The 16,173-nt window shown below is 31.0% G+C and overlaps 1 protein-coding gene across 1 annotated transcript in view; it reads left to right on the top strand.

Annotated features, from left to right (window-relative positions):
• Nucleotides 1-16,173, top strand: part of LOC149477918 (uncharacterized) — a 600,334-nt gene that overhangs the window by 341,643 nt on the left and 242,518 nt on the right. The gene's annotated exons all lie outside the window — the stretch shown is intronic.

The following is a 16,173-nucleotide window of genomic DNA, read 5'->3' as shown; positions in this document are numbered from 1 at the left end:
TTCCAATAAAATTGTTTGTAAATTGAGGCCACAGATCTTATTCATCCATACATTAGATTGCTGTAATATTATAATATAGTGAACAGTTTTCTTTGAAATCTTTATGTAGCGTTCAACTAGCAACGTGTTTATTATTGTTTTCATAAACTTCGAATGATTGAGAAACATTCTCAAAACTGTATTTTAGATTTAATTGTTGTAGTAAACAACAATACAACGTACTATACAACGTACTATACAACGTACTATACTGTTGTACTATACAACGTTTTGTAAGTAAGTCTCTTCTTCTTGAACTGGTATAAGAAATAGCCTGTCACTTCTGAAAAGTGCAGCTTTCTGATGGTGAAGGAATTTTCTTGATCGGATCAGTACTTCCCAAGATTATCCTAAAAACATAAGTTAGAAATTTTACCTCTTAATATCTCTACATAGAGTTATAGAACGTAACGAGAACAATTTTGAAATAATTATCCCTAATAGATAGATCATAGTACTTATAGATTATAGTATGTAGTCACTAGTTGCCTATTCTGCAATTTATGTGTATTTTATGTAATGTCTATAATTTGGTGTGTACAATAAAGCTCTCATTCATTCAATATGTCATAGCACAATTTCTTTACACTTCTAGTTCTTTCTCAAAGTTTAATAAAGGTGTTTGCAAATTAGGGCCACGGCTCAGATCCGTCCATTAGATTTACATTTCCAAATGACAATGGATTGAAGTTCCACCGCAATTACTTCAGGGATTCTGTTTGCGTTCTTGACAATTTATTCTAAGAAATACTGAAAATCTGTTTAGATAATAAAGTTTAAGAATATTTGCTTTTGGTTGGAATAAAATTGGTAGAGGTGGAATCGGGTTTGCTAATTGAATCTGAATTTTTAGGCGTACTGTATTTACTCTATTAAATTCAACCAATGTAATAGAATGTATGGCGATAGTCTTTATATATAAAAACTAGCGGTCCGCCCCGGCTTCGCCCGTGGTACATATGAAAAATAGATGTTGGCCGATTCTCAGACTTACCCGATATGCACAGAAAATTTCATGAGAATCGGTCCACCCGTTTCGGAGGCGTATGCAGACTAACATTGTGACACGAGAATTTTATATATATAAGACTAGCGGTCCGCCCCGGCTTCGCCCGTGGTACATATTATGAAAAATAGATGTTGGCCGATTCTCAGACTTACCCGATATGCACAGAAAATTTCATGAGAATCGGTCCACCCGTTTCGGAGGAGTATGCAAACTAACATTGAGAATTTTATATATAAGATGAATCGCAAAATGTGTTGATAAGCGCATAACTCGAGAACGGCTGAACCGATTTCGATAATTCTTTTTTTATTATATTCCTTGAAGTACGAGGATGGTTCTTATGTAGAGAAAACGTAAATATTATGTACCTACCACGGGCGAAGCCGGGGCGGACCGCTAGTAGTCTATAAATTGAAAAGTTGAAATAAGTTCTTGTCAAAGTTATTTATTAACTGCCTGAGCAATATTTTTTTTAATCTGACCTAAGTTATAGAAAACATAAAAGCAAATTACATACATACTTCATCATAATATTATATTCATTTAATAAAGATAATTCATTTAAAAGTTACTGACCTACCCTTTGGTTATGAACCTTTAAGCTTACGTGTCAATTTTATTCTTTTGTTCAGAGGAATCCAATAAGCACATCCTTTAATATATTTTAAATAAAATTAAGGTCATTGATCTTATTGAATGCAACCCACGCGTCCCGATTCTGGAGATAAAATCTAATAAACCACAGGAATAATCTGGTTAAATATATTTCATTAGTTACATGGATAAATCCTAAAAAAAAAACTACAGAATAGACTTACCATAATAAAATAAAAATAAATATATAAATAAGGAAAGATATGTGTGATTGTGTGATCCTAATTAGTTCAGGCATTAAGGAGTTAGCCTTCGAACATACAAAATATGTATAACATATGTAATATTCACATTCATCTTTTAGACATGTCTTCTAGTTTCCACAAACGAACTTTCAGAAAAGTTAACGTAAATATAAATTAGTTTTATTTTACCTTACTGCCCTAAAATGTCTAAAACATTGTATGGGCAGGTAGTTATCCAATTAAGATCCTAGATATCTAGTACCTATACTAACAAATTCCAAATGCCTTTTCCAAATTTTATTAATATTAACAAAACAAAATCTACGTAGTATATTACATCGGATCTGACTTAAACAATAGCTAAGAAAATATAAATTGTATCGACAGGGCTATAAAAAATTTATTACTCGTCTAAATTCTTGTTCATTGTTTCAACATCTATATTACCTAAAAGTGGATTTTACGTGAAAATAAATTACTTTACAATATTTTATTTACAATCAGCATAACTTCATCTAGCTCTGAAAAGGCAATACAGATTAAGCCTTTACGATACGAATACAAAATAATTGAAAATAAATACGCTATTGAAGGGATTTTTTCATAAAGCTGGTTGGAATGATATTTTTTAATACTATCTATTTTATACCGATCAAAAAACGGTGAAACATTTCGTAATATATATTTGTTTATTATAGGTTCTGCAAATTGAAAATACTAAAAATTAAAAAAAAATGCATCGCAGAACAGTCAGCTCTACATAACAATTACAAATCTATATAATGTATATTACTAAACTTTTGTTGTAATGTATTCTTAGATTAAGTATTAAGTATTGTAATGATTCTAAGAGCAATAAAGTATAAATAAATAAATAAACTGAAATCAAACACATTATAAAGATAATATTATGTACTTAACACTAAGATGTAGACTTACTGAACTAAATAACCATGGTTTTATTTATAAAACACCAATTAAGTATACTATATTGTTCGTTTTATTTGAACATACAAACTATATTTTGGATTTACATACAAAATAACAAGCTTGACATGCTTCTATTGTATAGTAACTCTGCTTTGCCTCAACTTTACATTCAAAGTTTAGTTTTGAGATAACTTTTTTAACATCTTATATATAAAATTCTCGTGTCACAATGTTAGTCTGCATACTCCTCCGAAACGGGTGGACCGATTCTCATGAAATTTTCTGTGCATATCGGGTAAGTCTGAGAATCGGCCAACATCTATTTTTCATATGTACCACGGGCGAAGCCGGGGCGGGCCGCTAGTAATAATATATTTTGCTGTAAAATGCTCGTCTCTTATCATAACGTTTATAAGATCTGTCCTTTACATTCTATGTCTATAAACGAAATTTAGACGTTTAAACATATTATACACTAGCTGTGCCGCGCGGTTTCACCCGCATTGCTCCGCTCCTGTTGGTCTTAGCGTGATGATATACATATAGCCTATAGCCTTCCTCGATACATGGGCTATCTAACACCTAAAGAATTTTTCAAATCGGACCAGTAGTTCCTGAGATTAGCGCGTTCAAACAAACAAACTCTTCAGCTTTATAATATTAGTATAGATTTAATAACCTCATTTTCTTATTTATAATTACAATAAATAAATAGTGATAATGATGTCTCCTTGCATTAAAGATGAGCAAAATATAGCATTATTAAATTTCGCTGTACCCATTAAGCACGAAGTTCATTTCAAGGTGAACTTGCAAGATAATGATCATTATAGATGCAACTTTAATACAAAATTCTCTGTTCATATTGTTTACAATTTAACGGTTAAATAATACGTTTTTATAGTTTAATTTTTTAGCTCCTTTATGATGTAACTAGTGGTCCGCCCCGGCTTCGCCCGTGGTACATATTTCGCAATAAAAGGTAGCGTATGCTCTTTCTCAGGGTCTAAAGATTGTCTGTGCCAAATTTGATCAAAATCGGTTGAGAGGATTAAGCGTGAAAGCATAACAGACAGACGGACAGACAGAGTTACTTTCGCATTTATAATATTAGTAGGGATATTCTTCATAATACTAATATTATAAATCAAAAAGTTTTTGTGGATGAACGTTTGTAACTCTCACGCAAAATCAGCTGTTTTGTCCTATATTTTGAAGTAGGTTAAAGTCTGGATTAGCAGATAAACTACTTATTTACCAGGCGATTGAAGCAGTGGATTCTAACTTCTAACACTTCAAAAGTTAGCTTCAATTTGTTTTCAATTTGCAAGTATTTAAATTATAGACTACATAGTACATATAAACAGACAGGAGGTCTACCTTGACCATTAGGTTACACTTTTTTTAATAATATACGCACAACATGCATGTTATTAATAAATTATTAATTTATAAATCCAGCGCAAATTATGAATAAAAGTTGCAAAAATATATTATATTTGTTACCAAAGCTCAAACATTAAAATGTTACACTATTAAATATTACTTTCATATTTTTATAGGACTTCATATAACTTCTTACGTCTTTCGGCTTATAAAAACATTTTAGTAGCATTTATAAAATATTACTCGATAAAACTAGGAAAGTATGGGGTCAGATAAATGGAGAAATTATAGCTCTGCCCCACTTGGTTCTAGACCGTTTAAACTCACATTTCTATAAGATTTTTAGTTTTAAACGAAAAATTTTGTAGCTTTATTTGTTCGTGTTCTTGGCCGTGACGAAGTAACATACTAACTCTACTGCAATTAGTGAAATTTATTGTAATGAAAGTTATCACAATAATTTCAGATTATCTTTTCAATGTGGCTTAATTTAAATAGAGATGTTTAATGCAAGCTTTGCTTTTTTATAATACCGTGAAGGTTCTTGCAGCAATAATATAAAAAAAATGATTATAGAATATTGGCCAGTAGCCTGAATAAAGTTAATAATCTTTAATGCAACTATGTGAGTTTATGAAAATAGAGAGCACAATAATATGTGCAACACACAACAATCGCCTTTATCACTTTTGCCTAAAGCTTAGTTTTTGTTAAAACGAGGAATCAGAGCTGGGAATTTTATACATATTATAATACAAAAATTGAAACTAATTTGTTTTATTGTAATTTATTTTTTCTTAGAAGATTATGTAATTTTGATCCACTGTATAAATTTAATATTATAATCCTCAGGATAATATTTATTGATTAAAAAATTATGTGAAGGACATTATATTACCTACTTATTGATATAATATTAATTATCTTAAATGTAATACTGATCTTCTGGGAAAATTCTGTAATAGATGTTTAATGGTTTCTAGGAAAAATATTGATTTTTATTATTCAATATATTAATTAGCGATATGAAAAATATTTTAAGCATAAAATCTGATAAATTATATTTTAATATAATATTTCTTTTGTTCACTGAGCCTACATTAATTTGGTTTCTAGGAATTTACTATTAATGTTCTTTTCTATAAAATCTGGAACGAACTTAAAATTCGGAGAGCTTTTTAATGTTAAATACAAGGCCTTTGTTAGAACAAATACTTCATTAGTTATTCCCAAATACTAAATCAGTGTTAAAGCGAAAAATCAATTTTGACCTGATGATACCATTCATAGCTTAATACAATAGATTGTGTAATACCATTCTGCCCTTTATTGCAAAGACTTTTAGGGCGAAAATGGCGTGTTGTTGAAATTTGTTTCGCTGGGGACACCTTACGCCCGTAGCACACCTCCGCTGCAGAACTGTAACAGCGGAACCGCAGTAGTTTCGCTCCGTCTTGTCCCGTGTACGAGAAGCGGAACAGTAGCGAAACTGCCTGTTCTAACACATACATCTAACTATTATTTATCTCTTTCTTCGCGCGGTTTCGCCGATCTCTTCTAACGCCAGCCACACTACCGCGCTCACGCCGCTATTTGTTTGTGGTGCCGCATTGTTTTCGCGCGTGTTTGTCAAAACCGACAAAAATAAAACGCGGAACTACATTGTTTTTGTAAAAGAGTATGTAAATCATCAAAACTCTGAGGGGTTATTCTAAAAATACATATGTATATGTATAGAAACGATCTTCATGGGACTCGAGTTCTTTACATAGTAGGTTTTCTCCTAATTTCTTTCTTTTTTTATTAATCTCATGCACCCAAATTCTACGAGTTTTATGTCTTTTCAAAGTTAAAGTCCACAATAATATTTCTTCTTCCTCTGACTCCGATAACGACGACATTTCGCTTCAATCGTTGCTTCTTGACCACATTCTTGACTGACTCGCATGAGGTTTCGCCGATGCCGGTTCCACTAATCAAACTACACTTGATCACAGCGGAATTCATCTAGCGGTTCCGCGGTCATGGTATCGCAGCGGAGGTGTGCTACGGGCGTTAATTCCTCGTCACGTTTCGGGGTATTATTATTACTCAATCGTGTGAATTCAGTACAGTTTTGTTGTTGGAAAATCAAGTAACAATAGAAAGATTATGAATTTTACTACATATTTATACCAGTTTTTCCCGTGGGTACAAGTTGTTTCAATACACTAAATAGTAGCTTCTGACACTCTCTAGTCTTCTAATCTCTACACATAAATATTTCTCCGTAGCCACATGAATGAAAAACAAACACACACTCCTTCGCATTTATCATATTAGTGAGGGTACACAAAAGGAAATCCCTTATTTTCCCGGTCATGGCATCATGCGTGAACGACTGTACTGGTTTCTCTAATGCTTTCTTTATTAACGAACCTTAAATTCGAACATCGTCTAAGAACCAACGATAACAATTTTGCCAAAGGTACCACGAGTCACGACCCAAATTTCTTGACCTGTTGTGTAGTAGTGGATGTGCACAAAAAAATAAGCTTTTATGATTTCACGAAGGTCTGACCGTCGCGGGCTCTTGCTCTATGTGTACGGAGTTCCTGTAAAAAATAAGTTTAAATATACTGAATAATAATCCATACTAATATTATAAATGCGAAAGTAACTCTGTCTGTCTGTCTGTTACTCAATCACGCCTAAACTACTGAACCAATTTGCATGAAATTTGATAAGGAGATATTTTGATACCCGAGAAAGGACATAGGCTACCTTTTATTGCGAAATATGTACCACGGGCGAAGCCGGGGCGGACCTCTAGTACGTTATAAAGTAGATAGATAAAGTTTAGACGGTTTTCCGACAGAGCGTAGAGAATGTGTGTCGATTCAGATAATTTGTTGTAGTTCCGAACTTTATAATAAGTAACTATTGCTATTCCATTGTATGTCATCGTAGAAAAGCTATGAATTCTTCATCATTTTGTGATTTTTATTAGTTATTGGATTGAGTATGGAACGATGTAACCAATAGGAATCTAGGAATTTATTTAAGTTAAATAAATATTGGAAAAGTGGGCAGAAAATAAAGTTTTCGCTTCCTATAAATTTTTAAAGAGATTGTCACATTTTGACAGATCAATTTGAACAAGTGTTGAATAATAGAATATACTCAGAAAATTCAAATAACGCAAAGTAATGAAACAATACTTGTCAAAGAAATTAAAACCGCACAAATAACAAAGAACACCTACTTCATTCTGATCATTCATAATAGTTAACAATAATGAAGATGCAATCGATTCGATTTTTGTCTGAACTCGATTTATGTGTAGGAAAATTTTAATAGAGATTGAATGAAAGAGGTTCGTTTTATATTATAATTGTAATAGATATAATATATTTCCAATAAATAATTCATATCTTCTTATATATAAAAATGAATCGCAAAATGTGTTGGTAAGCGCATAACTCGAGAACGGCTGAACCGATTTCGATAATTCTTTTTTTATTATATTCCTTGAAGTACGAGGATGGTTCTTATGTAGAGAAAACGTAAACATGTACCACGGGCGGAGCCGGGGCGGACCGCTAGTAGGTAATAATATTACAATAGCTGGATAATCAATTCAGTTTTGAAACAAATAAAATAATTCAAGCAGTAGTTCGATTGGAATTTAATAAATTGTTAAACATATAACAACAATTAAAATTATTGTAATTTCAAGAACTTTACAGCAATAATAAATCAATATGATTTATAGCGCCTTCGTAAATTAGTTGGATAGAGATGTATAGTTTGCGAAACTTTGCTTTAATTTTTTGCAAGGGTAATTAATTTATAATATTTAAAGAGTAGTTAGATCGTTAAAGCGTCCATGTCATATTTCTAATTAATTATTTAATACACTTTTTAAAAGAGATCCTCTATTTTACAGCCAACCATTACTTAACGGGATATGGATCTAACTGAAACCGCTGCTCTGCTTGATTCTCTTCTCTTAATTATTATTATTTGATCATTATTTCACAAGAAAAATAATGCAGCTGCTGAGTTTTCTAAATAATATATAGTTTCTTACTGTAATTGACGAAATATTAACTACTAGCTTTGCTTCGCAGTTCTACCCACACAGCTTTGCTCCGCTCCCATTGGTCTTAGTGTGATGACATAAATATAGCCTTCCTCGATAAATGGACTATCTAACATTGAAATTAATTTACAAATCGGACCCGCAGTTCCTGAGATTAGCGCGTTCAAGCAAACAAACTCTTCAGCTTTATAATCGTCGTCGTTTCAGCCGTGGGACGTCCACTGCTGGACAAAGGCCTCCCTCAAGGATTTCCAGTACGACCGGTCACCGGCGGCCTGCATCCAGTGGCTCCCTGCCACTCAGACCAGGTCGTCTGTCCATCTTGTGGGAGGTCGTCCCACGCTTCGACGACCAGTTCGTGGCCTCCATTCCAGAACCTTTTTGCCCCAACGGCCATCGGTTCTACGGGCTATGTGCCCCGCCCATTGCCACTTCAACGTGCTAATCCGGCGAGCTATGTCGGTGACTCCGGTTCTCCTACGGATTTCCTCATTTCTGATTCGATCTCGTAGGGAAACTCCGAGCATAGCTCTTTCCATAGCACGTTGGGCGACGCTGAGCTTGTGCACAAGGCCCAGGGTTAGAGGCAACGTCTCTGTTCCGTAGGTCATCACTGGTAACACAGCTTTATAATATTAGTATAGAAATTCAAATATATAAAGTGCAAGTAAACGCACTTAACTCGGATAAGAGGCTTTATAAACTCGTGTAAATTATATTAAAGTACTTGTTAAACATTTATTACGCTGTTAAATTCACGCTCCTTGAAGCTTTTAGAGCTACTTGCAGTTCCGCTATTAATTAACTATTTAAGATTTTCCTTATTATTTAATGTGAATTTAGTTATTTAATGTGAATCTTAGTTTAATTAGTATGACGTTAATATAATATATGGGTTAAGCTTAGATATGAAATAAATAGAATTAACGTAGGTAGTAAAAGTAACGTTCTTTCGTCTTATCTTCTATCTTTATAATAAATTTTGAAACTATATTAACGATAAATGGGCTATCTAACACTGAAATAATTTTTCAAATCGGACCAGTAGTTCCTGAGATTCGCGCGTTCAAACAACCAAACAAACTCTTCAGCTTTATAATATTAGTATAGATATAAAGTTTGTATCACATACAATAGTAAACTATTTTTAACGCAGTACAGAATCTTCAATGAATTCCAAAACATTTGTATGCCACTAAGCAAGGCGTCACCTAAAGCCCTTAGAAACACGTTTCTACCATTACGAGCGTTTCATGTAATCCGATGCGATTGAGATAGGAATCAGGAACGAAGTGATTGTAGAGAAATGATGTGCTTTATTTTTAGCAACCTTATAAGAATTGAATTCTAAGTTACATGTACAAAATGGTCAGGAAGATGATTGAATCTTTGTTATTTTAAAATGTACATTGATAATTGATTATACGATAAGAGACTTCTTAAGAAATATAAATCATTTTATCAATTCTTAAACTATTATTAAAGTGTATTATTAGATAATGTCATTGAGGCTTTGTAAGTGAAAATATTTGAATGAATTATGAAATTTTATACACATAACTCGGTTTATGTTGTGTTTATTGAGTTTAGTTATTTTTTTCGTAACACCAATTATTTTAAAAGCTTGGATCAAATAGTTTGTGCGTCACACTTTAAAACAATAAGAACTAAAATATAACTATTTTTTTTAATATACACACAAACATTTATAGGCTCTACATTATAGATATACGTAAATGAAAAACTATTATAGAACAAATAAATATTATGTATTTCAACTCAATTTTCTTTTAATTTCTGTACCACATGACGTCTACTTGCGTCAGTACCTACACATGCACAAAAGGTAAAGGTAAAACCACACCGAGCCAGTAACTCTATATAACTTTCTAAGACCTAGTGACACTGAGTTTTCTCTCGTCTGTAATTAGAGCGAACATTGATAGGGACACCTGATTACTTTTATAGTAAAGAATCGATTGTGTTCATTGAGTTACTATGTACAACGTACGTACGTAGTAATAATACCTCAATGATTGTGTATGTTAATGTTGAATGTTTGCTTGTATGTAAGTTATAAATTAATATAAAAATATAAAATAGGTTCAACAACAAACAAATAGTCTATCTCGCTTGTAATCTATTAATTAATTATACAATTATTGTTCAAACAATTAAATTACGAAAAAAATAACAAGGATTGCCTGGTTACATTTTTAATTAGTTGTGAACAAACTTGCAAGCTTTTGCCACTATTATTAACCTCTAGTATAAAGAAAACAATATTTTATCAGTGAATATAGTATTATAATATGTATAATTAAGGCATTAAATGCAATTGAATTGTGTATTTCTTACTCGCCCATTTCTTGAAAAACTAGTTTTTATACACTCATGGAATTCCGAGAAATATCGTCGAGTTCGTTTAAAATACTAAATTCATTAAAATGATTTTTATTTTCTTACTTTTTCTAGTATAACCTTTTCTTATCCATCAACCATTTCATCTTTGATATCAGCTTATTAATCTTAATAATATATGTACTTTAATCATTAACAGAATATTATTTACTGAAATCTAATGTATTAACTTATGATGTATTCTTACATTTTATCAGCACAGGAGGCAGCTTTATCCATGCGATGATAAACAAGAGGTCTTCCCAGACAATTCACCAAAATAAAAAGAAGTAAGAAAAACTAACGAACTCTACATAAACATGCGATAAAATTGTAAAATTAAGGCTGATAATCACTACATCGTAAATATCAAGAAAAAAAAAGCACAATTTTTTTTTGTTGTCCTTCTGTCTGTATGTTTGTTCCTACACATATTATAGTGCAAAAATTACTACAGCATATTGACTATTATAGTTTTAACTTATACATAGCTCTAGGTCTAAGATGGGATTTTTCTCAGGCAAAATTGAGTTTATAAATTAGTATAGTGTGGATAAATAAACATATATAGTATTATAGAAATACACTTTATTTTGATGTGATAATAGCAAAGAATATCTAGTAATACAGACATAGTAGTTCGATGATTTTAAATAGGTCCAAATTAGAGGGATCTCTATTTCCTTTGCGGTCCGTAATAATTATAATATTATTCCTATTTTCAAAGGAATATTACGTTACAGTTAAAATAATATTTTCTTCTAACTTAAAATATTTGTTTTTACTCAAATTTATAGACTTTTATCGATCATTCAATTGTGATAATTGTTTATTACTGCAGTTATTACATACAGTTGTAATTTTTATTTGTGTAGGTAATGATGATTTTATGGTATTGTTACTTTGTTTGGTATAAAATTAAATAAAGCATTATCAGTGGAACGTCATACAGCTGCGAAAAAACATAAAAAGTAATTTACAGAATATGAACGACCTTGAAACAAATCTATTATTTCTCTTCCAGCATACTGTATAAACTTATATGACTATTTTCTACTTACACAGGTAAGTAGGTTCTTTTCTGCCACATACATAATTTAAAACAATCTGAAACGATCTGAAAATCTGAATTATTTATTTAAATATTTAGAGCCGCAGCCTAAGTTTCAGCGTTCCACGTTCATGTAAAACGATCGAATACATAATAGGCTGATAATTAAAGCAATTTTCGCGTGACAATATATCGTGTACACTTTCCACAAACGCTATTTATAAGATCGCCACACGAAAGTAAATTTTTTACAAAGTTTTCCCCGTTGTAATGCGTCGCCTGAATTATGTATGGACTAGATAGCTATGTATTGTATAGACTGCTTTATGTTTCCTATGTGAGGTGTATATGTTGAGGTTTTGTGTTTATACGCTATGGGAGATAGAAAAATCCAAATTCGGAACGACATATTGCGAAAGGATTTTTACAGGATATGCTGCAGTTTACAGCTGATTATGAACAGTGTGTTTTTGTGTTTTTATTAAAGTTATATTATCTTCAGTGTTCCGTTGATATATTCGTAATTAATGTAGAAGTGTAATTATATCTGCAAGTTTTAAATGAAATCATCTTTTTAATTCCTACAAGCAAGAATGATTCCGTTTATGAAGCAAAGAAAGAGCTAATAAAGTTTGCTATATATCATAGTGTTCAGTGATAGTTTATTTATGAAAAATTTAATATTTTACGTCGTCATTCGGAAATAGCCACAATTAAATTCGGCAATAAAACGTAGAACTTTTATCTTAATAACAAAAAGCATTCGAAATCCATTTTGTCTCAAACAACTGAATTAAACTTACTACCTAGTGTATTTAAAAGCTAATGCTAAATTGTTCATAATTTACTTTCTCACTGATAGACTATTAAACAGAAATTTAAGATTTTACTTTCCAATGAATTCAAATAGCAAAACAGCGCCGGTAAAAAACAAATACAATTGAAGTTGCTATATCCAAATCATTCATTTTTACACCCAATGTTTCCCATTGGGTGTAAAAATGAATAAAGAAACAAATAACGTATAAAAAGCGTAGGAAGCATTTATGGCAAAAACCGATATTGTCATATACACGTTTTTCTTTTAATTTATGACAGTTTACACTTCCTTACACGAATTGGTAAATAGTTTTTCAAAGGTAGTCTTTCCGGTTCTGTATTGATTTTGATTAACCAGTAATTGCACCTTATAAATTTCACGTGAGCCAGCCATAAAAAATCTTCTACGTTTTCATGACGAAATCATAAAAAATCGGACATAATATATTATTATATTTTACTTATGGAAGGGACTGGAACATGCTTCCTGAATCTGTGTTCCCCGGCGAGTACAATATGGGGGTCTTCAAGCGAAGAGTGAACGGGTACCTACTAGGGAAGTAGCGTACCATCTTAGACCACATCTTAGCTTTCCATCAGGCAAGATTATGGTCAAACGCTTCCCTATCTAGAATTAAAAAAAATGCATATTACAATCATAGGTTTTGGCATACACTTCTTGAAAAAAGCTAAATATTTCATATTATGCTTGTCTGCACAGACAAATAGTCCTTTTCCTATAATTTTAGTGAAGATAGTTGTTATATCAGTAAATTGGCAGTGTTTAAAGTGTTAATAAATATTTAAAAAGGCATTACCTAACATCCTGTGCAAAATGTTATCTTATATTCTATAATGTTATCATAATATTAATTTGGATATAAATAAGACAATCGTTACACAAAATAAAGCACTTCTCGATAATAAAAACGAATGTCTTATATATTTTCGACACGAATCACGAGCCCAACTCAAACATATCTTACATACAATATTAAATATAAAAAGCTATCAGAACAGATGTTCCATTCTTCCAATTCTCGAACATTCTTGAATTCTTAACTAAATTTATCTTCGACTGAGGTTAAAGACCTGTATTGTTATTCAGGATCTTCAGTCACGTGGAAATCCTTTATGATTTTGCTATGGAAACAATTATGAGTCTGTATATCAGGCTTCGATACAACTACGTAGTTACTATCTTAAAAATACGACTATTTAACTAATTTAACTACCTGAAACTTCAAGTTAAACAAATAATTTTAGGATTCATATTATAGGCTTTTTGTATGTTATACTGCGTTTTTGCGAAGAAAAAATACAGGATATGATATTACTGTTTCAATTAATCTTTATGCTAAACCAAGTAATATTAAACGACGAACTTAACTTTATTGCCTAAAGTTGGATGTCTATACAATTATATGTTTTTGTAGTTTCTTGAATATCACATACATATCAGCAATTAATAAACAATTCGTCTCTCTGATTAACTCACTTACTTTGTAGGTTTCCACTTATTATGAAATTGTTTACGTGTAGAAAATGTGGCAACACTATTACTTATTCAAAGAATCTAATACAAATAAAAGCTTTGTTTTTAATTTGTTTTGTTAGTAATTACGTTTATAACAAAAAGATTAATAAATTATACAACTTATTATATTAACGTTATAATATGTATAACACGTAGTACCTACACTTATTCCTATGATTTAATAAATAAATAATAGATTAGTAATTTCATAAAATAATATATTAAATTATGATTGCATTAGTTTACTTATGTAGGTAATAATATGATATTCTTTTAATTTTAATATCATGTAGAATTTAATAATTGAAATAATAAACCGTAGGTAATATATTTTTATTTATTGGCCAAGAATTTGCCGAAATAAAGATAGTTTGCTTCATTGTTGACTATAGACATTTGTTTCAGCATTTTTCAAGACACGCGAAAACAAAATTATACGATAAATAGTAGTTTCAACATATTTCATATTTCATCGAGTCCTTATACGATTAATTTCTTTAAAAAAAACTTTATGTCTGTTTCAGTCCTCAAAGGATTAACTTATAAAAACTTAGTTAACTTCTTTTGAAGTCGGTTAATTGAAATATTTGGGATAAGCCCCGAGCATCGACCAACAAAAGAAAACGAAGTATTCCCTGAAAAAAACTAATATGTTCAATGTGCCGATATTTATCTTGTCCTTACCTGGAAGGCAAATGTTTATCGTCTGTACAAAGTGAAATTCGTTCGCAAAATAATATAACTGAAATAATATTTTCAACAAATACTTTACGGGGTCTTATAAATTGAGAGCTGAGTCAATATAGTACATAGGGATTGGTTATTGGTTTCTCTTTATTTGTTTATCTTTTTATGTGTAAACTTGTGCTAGTTTAATGTCTGTTTGAATTACTTCAGGTTGGGAAGAAATTTCGAATAATTTTCATCGTGTTTTCAATAACAAGGAAATTATAAATATCATTAATACATTTAATAAAATCTCATTCTAATTGAGTGAAGAAAATTAATATCAAAATACTGTAGTTATAGTACTCTATTTCAGATTTAAAATCATTTTAGGAATATTCCATATATCACAATATGTTTAAGCATTTAGAAGTTACAGTATTAAATAACAGAAGAACCTACATAATATAAGAATCCTTAAAATATATTCAAAGTGGAACAACTATTTTAATATCCCTTATTCGTATAGATTTACTACAAATATTTTCAATTAGTTTTGTGTGAAGCCTTAATTATTTTAAGCCCAACATAGTTTTACGCAATTGTTTATAAGCTGAGGTCTACGATTAAATATTAATTATGTTAGAGCTTAATTTGACGGTGAGCTTTTATTATAGAAATGAAGTATATAATAAACTACGTATTACAATAAACTAGCTTTTCATCCGCGGCTTCGCCCGCTCCGTTTATAATGAAATAAATTATATAAGTAGGAAATAAAACCTTCCTGTCTATTAAAACAAAACCGCATCAAAATCCGTTGCATTATTTCAAAGATCTAAGCATTCATTGGAAAAGACAGACAGCGGGAAGCGACATTAGAGCCGTATATAGAGCCAATAACAGTAATAATGAATGAATTAATGAGAATGCTTTATTGCTTTGAAACTAAATATTTAAACAGAAACAAAACTTAACAAAAACACCAAAGGGCGATCTTATAGCTAGGTAGCGATCTCTACCAGGCAACAATAGGCATGTTCGGAATAGATAAAATAATTAAATGGTCACACTGATAGCGGATAATATAAAATAATCAATGTTATGGAAAAGGAGAGCTTTATATTATTAGATATAGAGCTTTATATGTATATTATTACCTTACTATTACCAACATACCATCTAAATATTATATACTACTGAATAAATTTCACAAAGAAGCACACAAAAATACTCCTAAATGCTTTCACGCAAATCTATTTAAACTGTTAACAATAAATCGTGCAATAAGGTCGACAATGCTCTGAAACAAATCCATTTGTTCTATTCATAGTATAATGGATTACGTAATGAAAATTTATTTTCCCGGATATAATCATAAATTTCTGTAGGTATATCCGTAAATATTCTCTT

This window comes from Colias philodice, chromosome 23 (genome assembly GCF_061535455.1).
Source record: "Colias philodice isolate Cphi_HAF_F1 chromosome 23, ilColPhil1 Martin Lab GWU primary, whole genome shotgun sequence".
NCBI lineage: Eukaryota > Metazoa > Arthropoda > Insecta > Lepidoptera > Pieridae > Colias > Colias philodice.
The sequence above is the reverse complement of the archived record's forward strand: the minus strand, read 5'-3'. Positions and strand labels throughout refer to the sequence as shown.